Source organism: Rhinoderma darwinii, chromosome 11, assembly GCF_050947455.1.
Source record: "Rhinoderma darwinii isolate aRhiDar2 chromosome 11, aRhiDar2.hap1, whole genome shotgun sequence".
Lineage (NCBI taxonomy): Eukaryota > Metazoa > Chordata > Amphibia > Anura > Rhinodermatidae > Rhinoderma > Rhinoderma darwinii.
The window spans coordinates 17,802,798-17,811,083 of NC_134697.1; the positions used below are offsets into that span (position 1 = coordinate 17,802,798).

Sequence of the window (8,286 nt, forward strand, 5' to 3'; positions counted from 1 at the left end):
GCACTTCCGCAGCCGTATAAACTATGAATGAAAACAGAAAAGCACCACGAGCTACAAACATACAAACAGAGTGTCATAATGATGGCGGCTGCGCGAAAATCACGCAGCCACGCATCATACGCTGCTGACACACGGAGCTCTTATGGACCTTTTGCAAGCCCAAAACGCCACGTTTTTGCGCACACAAAAAGCACACGCTCGTGTAAATCCGGCCTTAGGGTAAGAACACACTAGGCATGAACACTGCGGATTTTATGCAACACATTTTATTGTGGATAATCCGCAGCGTATTACAGTCGCAGCAGAGGGGGTCAGATATGAACAAATCTCATCCACACGCTGCAAAAAAAATGGACCTGCAGTGTGACTTTTTAAGCCGCAGCGTGTCAATGTATTCTGTGGAATCGCCGCTCCTCTGATGCGGAAATGCCGCGGTTCTGCCGCAAAAATCACACATGAGAAAAAAAAAAAGGCACTTTTTAAAATTTATAAAAAAGTTTAGACTTGCCCCGGCCGTAGTCCTGGTGACGCGATCCTCTATTCTTAGCGCAGCCCGGCCTCCTGTCATGACGTTTCATCCCATGTGACTGCTGCAGCGGTCACATGGTCTACAGCGTCATCCCAGGAGGCGGGGCTACGTTCAGAAGAGAGAGACGCGTCACCAGGACTACGGCCGGGGCAAGTCTAAACTTTTTTTTCCCTGCAGGATTCCCGCAGCGGACATGCCTCACGAAACCTGCGCCACTATTTGGTGCGGTTTTGCTGGTAGAATTCCCTGCGGCTACCGGGGCGGATAAGCTGTGTAGTTTTACTCAGCATATCCGCCTAGTGTGTCCCTTATGATGTCGCTCCTGGAGCTGCTGCCGGTCTCTAAATAGGCAGTTGGTTCAGTAGAATTTGGAATTATTTTTTTTTGTGAACCAGCTTAAAAAAATACAAAACTTTTGTGTTAGGGCCTGTTCACATCACCGTTCGCTTCCGTTCAGTCTGAGGTTTCTGTCGGGTGAACCCCGCAACGGAAAGTGAAAGTGACAGCACAGCTTCCGTTTCAGTCACCATTGATCTCAATGGTGACGGAAACATCGCTAATGGTTTCCGTTCGTCACCATTCCGGCTGGTTTTCGGACGGAATCAATAGCGCAGTCGACTGCGCTAATGGTGATGGAAACGGAAGCTGTGCTGTCACTTTCACTTTCCGTTGCGGGGTTCACCCGACAGAAACCTCAGACGGAACCCCGGAACGGAAGCGAACGGTGATGTGAACAGGCCCTAACACAAAAGTTTTGTATTTTTTTAAGCTGGTTCACAAAAAAAAATAATTCCAAATTCTACTGGACCAACTGCCTATTTAGAGACAGGCAGCAGCTCCAGGAGCGACATCATAAGGGACACACTAGGCGGATATGCTGAGTAAAACTCCACAGCTTATCCGCCCCGGTAGCCGCAGGGAATTCTGCCAGCAAAACCGCACCAAATAGTGGCGCAGGTTTCGTGAGGCGTGTCCGCTGCGGGAATCCTGCAGGGAAAAAAAGTTTAGACTTGCCCCGGCCGTAGTCCTGGTGACGCGTCTCTCTCTTCTGAACGTAGCCCCGCCTCCTGGGATGACGCTGTAGACCATGTGACCGCTGCAGCAGTCACATGGGATGAAACGTCATGACAGGAGGCGGGGCTACGCTAAGAATAGAGGATCGCGTCACCAGGACTACGGCCGGGGCAAGTCTAAACTTTTTATCAATTTAAAAAAGTACCTTTTTTTCTTCTCATGTGTGATTTTTGCGGCAGAACCGCAGCATTTCCGCAACAGAGGAGCGGCGATCCCACAGAATACATTGACACGCTGCGGCTTCAAAAGCCAAAAGTCACACTGCAGGTCCATTATTTTTGCAGCGTGTGGATGACATTTGTTCACATCTCATCCACTCGGCTGCGACTGTGATACGCTGCGGATTTTCCACAATAAAATGTGTTGCATAAAATCTGCAGTGTTCATGCCTAGTGTGTTCCTACCCAAAGGCCGGATTCACACAAGCGTGTGCTTTTTGCACGCGCAAAAAACGTGGCGTTTTGTGCATGCAAAAGGTCATAACAGCTCCGTGTGTCAGCAGCGTATGATGCGCGGCTGCGTGATTTTCGCGCAGCCGCCATCATTATGACACTCTGTTTGTAGCACGTGGTGCTTTTCTGTTTTCATTCATAGTTTATACGGCTGCGGAAGTGCTGGCCGTGATTTTCACACACCCATTGACTTCAATGGGTGCGTGATGCGCGAACAATGCACAAATATAGGACATGTCGTGAGTTTTACGCAGCGGACACACGGACACACGCTGCGTGAAAATCACTGACAGTCTGCACGGCCCCATAGAGTAACACAGGTCCGTGCGAGGCGCGTGAAAATCACACGCGTTGCACGGATGTATTACACATTCGTCTGAATAAGCCCTAACAATAAGGCCCAGTTCACAGAGTTTTTGGGCCTTGATATTGACTCGGACACTGCGTCAGAATCAGCACCAAACAACTTCCAAAACCGCCTCCCATTGATTTAATCTGGAATCAATGGGAGCCAGTCGCGGAAAAAAGAAAAAGCAGCGCGTCCTTTCTTGCCGCGGTTCCGCCTCTGACCTCCCATCGAAATCAATGGGAGGCAGAAAATGCATTTTTCGCTGCGTTTTTTGTCTGCTGTCCTCAATCGCCGCGAGCAAAAAACGCAGCAAAAAAACGCGGCAAGATAGTGTGGGCAGGTCAAAATCTGCCTCAAAATTCTTTAAGGAATTTTGAGGCAGATTTTTTTTTGCCTGCAAAATACTGTGTGAACAGGGCCATACATGATCAGCACTTTGAGATAATTTACTCACCGTGTCAGAAGAGCTGCTCCCACTCAAGTCCTCTTCCGGCGATGTCTTCCAGGCGAGGTCTTCGGTCCAGACGTCCAGTCCTTCACCTCCAGCCAGGCTCCAGGTAAGTTTTGTCCATGTGTGTCCGCGGCTGCGCGCGCTTCGTTCGCGGGTGCGCGCGCGGCCGATCGCGGGTGTGCGCGCGGCCGATCGCGGGTGCGGGCGTTCGTGGGTGCGCGCTCGCGAGTGCGCACGCGCGGGAGTTTCCTTGTGCGCGCGATCGGGTGCGCGCTGCGGGCGGACTGTTTGACGGCCCCCCATGACGAGGGGAGGGGGCCCGCAGCAGCAGCAGCAGCTCACGACATTCTTTTGGTGAAAAAAACGGGCCCCATTACAGGGGCCCGTTTTTTCCTACCAAAAGAATGTTGCGGCAGTTGCCGGGCCCCCCTTTCAGTTAGGTTTGGCCGGGCCCCTCACACCACTACCCCTAATACCCCCCTGATGGCGGCCCTGCATGTACTGTCCTATAGAGAAGTGCCTGAGGACCCATGGTTAGAGGGCGCCCATAGCCCCATTGGTCAGCTGAAGCACCCCTTAAAGTTTGCTTTTTTTTTTCTTTTTAGGACCACAAATTTCTTCCACACGCTGCGTAAATGCTGAGTGGAAAAAGCGCACAGGAATTGACCTGCAGTGCGTTTTTTTAATCCACAGCAGGTCAATTGTATTTGCGTAATCGCTGCTTTTTTTGTTCCGGGTTTTTCCAATTGAATTCAATAGGGAATAAAGCAAATAGCAGATGTTTTGCGATTTTTGCAACGGAAAAGCTCAGATTCTGCTGCAAAAATCGCAAATCAGGAAAAATCTTATACTTACCCAGAATTCCGTGTTTCTTTGTCCAGGCCGGCCTCCTGGGATGACGTTTCACAGGCCAATCACACAGTCAATCACAGGCTGCAGAGCGTCATGATGTCGGAGGGATGCGTCGCCGTGGTGAGTGTCAAACTTCTTTTTTTCTACGTACAGTTGTCCACAGTGGACATTCCCGCCGAAAAACTGCACCACGATTTAATGTGGTTTTTCAGCCTGAATTTCCTGCGGCGCAACAGGGTGGATATGCTGTGTGCTTTTACGCAGCGTATCCACCCTGTCTGAATATAGCCATACTGTATGCGTTTTAGATAGCGAAAACGTAGAGAAGGCAGTCGAAAAATGTGCCAAATTTATCACAGTGGTGCATTCTGTATGATAAATTTGGTGCATTTAGCTAGACATGCTAGACAATTTTCTTTTCCAGTCTTTTGCATCTAAATTTTGGTGCACAGTGTCGCATTTTAAGCCACATCTAAGTCCCACAAAACCAGGCCCCTTTCTGCTGAGTATTTCCCCCCTTGCCGAGCGTGTCTGAAAAAGTGTCTAAAACAGTTAATAAATGTGGCGCACAACATGTACATCAGAATTCTGGCTCAATCAGAATAGTAAATCTACATGATTAAAATGTTCTGTTGCAGCGACCACTAGGGGGAGCTTAGCAGCTCATTGCCAACTGTATGCAATAAGCACCTAAGCTCCCCCTAGTGGTCACTGCAGACAGCCAGAATTTTAAATCAATGCAGTGGATCTGGAGCTCTTTTTCTGAAACTGTGATTGCTATAAACATATATAATGAAATGAAGCCGCACAGAGTTAGGACCTGTTTACATTATAAAAAAGCCTAAAAATAAAAAAAAAGATGTAAAAGTGACAAAGTGGTTGTCGAGGAGCGCATAACCTTTATGGACCTAGGGACCAGATTACTCTCAGTCCACCCTTGACAGTCGGTAAAAATAGTGGACTCTCAGACAGAGATTGTTCTGTCTAGAATAAAGGATATGTCATTGAATTTTTTAGAAGCTCGGGGGCTCCTTTTGATCTATACACACAGTGCTGGTTTTAGAGAGGACATGTTTGCCATGCGGTTCCCGGTTCCCGGCTTTTAAATATGTTAGTATGTGTAATATTGTATTTTTCGTCTACTATAATGTTGACTAGCGGACCTCACCCTATTATTTTGAATACATCCATCATCATTTTACAATTCCCTATGAAATGTCACTAACATGATCAAATAGCTCTGCTATCTCCCTGCCGTAGAGAGACCGCACACATGCGCGGCCACTTCCTCATCATTCTTCGCCTGGAAGTGGCGTCCGGCGGTCACCTCACCAGGAGGTGCCGGGTCAGAAGAAAAACCGTTCTGGAGAAAGGTGCTGATCCTAGAGCTGGGACCTGCATCTATCCGACATTTTATGGCATATCTCGTGGATATGCAATAAGTAGCTATGATGAGAATACCTCTGTAATACACTAACTACTATAACACTGCCCCCTATGAACAAAAGTACTTTTTAATTTCTTGGGTTGTTTTTCTATTAATATCCCGTATCGTGTAATAATCATTGAATATTAGCATGGGCTCCTAATTATACAGGGACAAGGAATTATATTAGTAAAAAAGGAAATAAAGTATTATTTAAAAAGTAAACCAAAAATGTTCTGTATCGTAGCTCAGAAGTGGCCGTTCCTTCCTAATCTCTTCTCGTGGGCAATATTGTCTCCCCTGCTTATTTTTTGAGCCATCTCACCAGTTAGGGACCTGACACTTAAACTTTTCCCATCTAGGATCATAACTCTGAGATACGGCACTTCTGGGACGCCATTGTGCTCCGCTGCTGCGCCTCAAACTGCTCGCCATAGATTACTTCTTTCTCCTCATCAGCTTTGTGGCTGGCAGGTAAGATATAATTCTAGACCAGGCTGAAGAATTGACTAGGAAGGGACAAATATGTTCCGAAATCAGGAAGACAATGTGGCAGCAATCCAGATAACAATTGATCCGTCCTTCACAAAGAGCCTATGATTCATCTGGTCTGTAGACAGTTCAGGTCAGCCGTATTAAAGGCATAGATCACATGACCTCCTATTTCGTTTAACATGGCCAATAAAACAAAGAGCTGAACAAAGCAATGTTAATGCAAAGTCGCAAACAATCAGCTGTAAACATCCTTACTCTTCCCATCCCATCATGATAAAATTTAAAGGGACAGTAACTCCAGAACTTTTCAACTTTTTGAATAAAATGACACTTCAATTATTTTAGGGGTTAAATCATGATTTTTAAAGGTTATTTATGTGTCATGTATCTTTAAACAATATTACTGGTTTTTTTTATTCTTTATTTAGATATCAAAATTTAATAGGATCTCCGCTAATTTTGCGTACTGTGCTTATTAAAAAATGTATTTCTGCTAACAGATTCTATCTTAAATACTCACCACCTGCTGAGTAAGGCCTCATGCTCACAACCATGCAGTATTTACGGTCAGTAAGTACGTCACGGACAGGCCGCGGAGTGTCATCTGGATCCGTAATTGCCGATAAAAACTACGGTCGTGTGCATGAAGTCTAATGCACAGTATACGAGCTGCAAAGAGGACTGGAGGGTGGAGGTGACAACTATCCAGTGCACAATTCTGACTCTAAAAAGAGGTTGTCAATTTTAAGGTTTCTTGTACGGTTCCAGAAAAAAAATAAAAAAATATATATATATATAGATTTTTGTATAATTAAAAGTTATACCATTTTCTAATATACTTTCTGTATTAATTCCTCATAGTTTTCAAGATCTCTGCTTGCTGTTATTCAGTAGTAACTTTCATTGTTTACTTCCAGTGGATAAAATTGTGTCCATGATCATGTGATAGATAGAAGCAGAGATAGCGGGAATAGTCTTCAATGACCCATGACTATTTTTTTTACTTCTAAAACCTGTCAATCAGACAGGTTATATATGTAAGACTGATGGGGGTCTGATCTCTGGGACCCTCACCATTGCCGAGAACGAGGGGCCCATAATCCTTGGACTTGAATGAGGGCATCGGAAATAGCCAAACTCACTCATCCGGCTGGTGCCAATAACCCAATTACAATGAATGGGGATGTCGGAAACAGCTGGATGACCGCGGTGGGCTTCCTCCGACGCCCCCATTCATGTCTATGGAGAGTCTTCAGCTTACGTTATTGAAATACCTTGGAGTACTTAGATGCAAGTAACAGCGCAATCTCATTTTACGGTAAACTACATTTTAGCTAAGAATGAATCTACGGTGATCCCACAGTGATTAATCCAATTGTTGTACAAGGATCAACACGAGCTAATAAAACCTCAGGGAAAGTATGCTGCTTAGGAAATAAAAAGAAATGAATAGCCGAGCCTGTCCTGCAAATCAACGGGAATGTACGTACTCCGCTGTGCGCAAATAATTAAAAGTTACCGCCGATCTTTCCCTGATCACACCACTAAATCATAAATTGTGGAAGCTCTGCAGAAAATGACAAAAGGAAAAAAATATTTCTAGGGACGCTCCTCCTTTCATTAGCGTTGGTTCAATAGTTCTTTTGTAAGATATATTCACTAATTATTTGTGGTTAAAAAAATATATGTTTCTGCCTGGAGACTGTCAGCAAGCTGGATGACGATGGACCTATTCATCTTATTATGTGTGTCTATTTAACACTTTGATGTATACTGCCGTCCTGCTGTGAATGGGCTGCGGGTCTGAGTTGTATATTGTCTTTTATTCTATGTGTAGTGTGGAAGAAAATATCCTGCAGCAACCTGGAAACCATCATCAAGTTGATGATGACAGATCTATTTTCGTGATTACGTGTCTCTATTTAGTACTTTGAATGATTATTTTTGTCCTGCTGTGAATGGGCTATGGATCTGATTGAAACACTGTCACTTTACAACTAACCGCACTACTCATTATCATGTGGATGGCCAATGCATGTTCATGTATTACGCAGCATAGTATACTGTATGTCATAGTCTATTGTCCTTGGTATTCACATAGGCCAAAATTGGAATGAAGAAAAAAATATATAGGTTATTTATCACTTTTCTCGAAGATAGATAGATAGATAGATAGATAGATAGATAGATAGATAGATAGATAGATAGATAGATAGATAGATAGATAGATAGATAGATAGATAGATAGATAGATAGATATGAGATAGATAGATAGATAGATAGATAGATAGATAGATAGATAGATAGATAGATAGATAGATAGATAGATAGATAGATAGATAGATAGATAGATAGATAGATAGATAGATAGATAGATAGATAGTTATTAGATAGATAGTTATTAGATAGATAGATAGATAGATAGATAGATAGATAGATAGATAGATAGATAGATAGATAGATAGATAGATAGATAGATAGATAGATAGATAGATAGATAGATAGATAGATAGATAGATAGAATAAACTATAAACTTGTGGGTGAAGTTGTCCTGTAAGAGTTTTATCCTAATAGAGTTTTCATTGCTGCGTGTTTGATCTGGCAGGGAAGCACTTTAAAACTTCTTTGTCCATTATTCTCCATGTTATAAATATGTA

At 44.0% G+C, this 8,286-nt stretch overlaps 1 long non-coding RNA gene across 1 annotated transcript; it reads left to right on the forward strand.

Moving 5' to 3' along the window:
- Positions 1-2,880: 2,880 nt before the first annotated feature.
- On the forward strand, positions 2,881-6,383 carry LOC142663979 (uncharacterized). Its single transcript, XR_012851175.1, has 4 exons — positions 2,881-2,961; positions 3,737-3,827; positions 5,496-5,607; positions 6,129-6,383. It is a non-coding gene; the product is annotated as an uncharacterized LOC142663979 (long non-coding RNA).
- Positions 6,384-8,286: the final 1,903 nt, after the last annotated feature.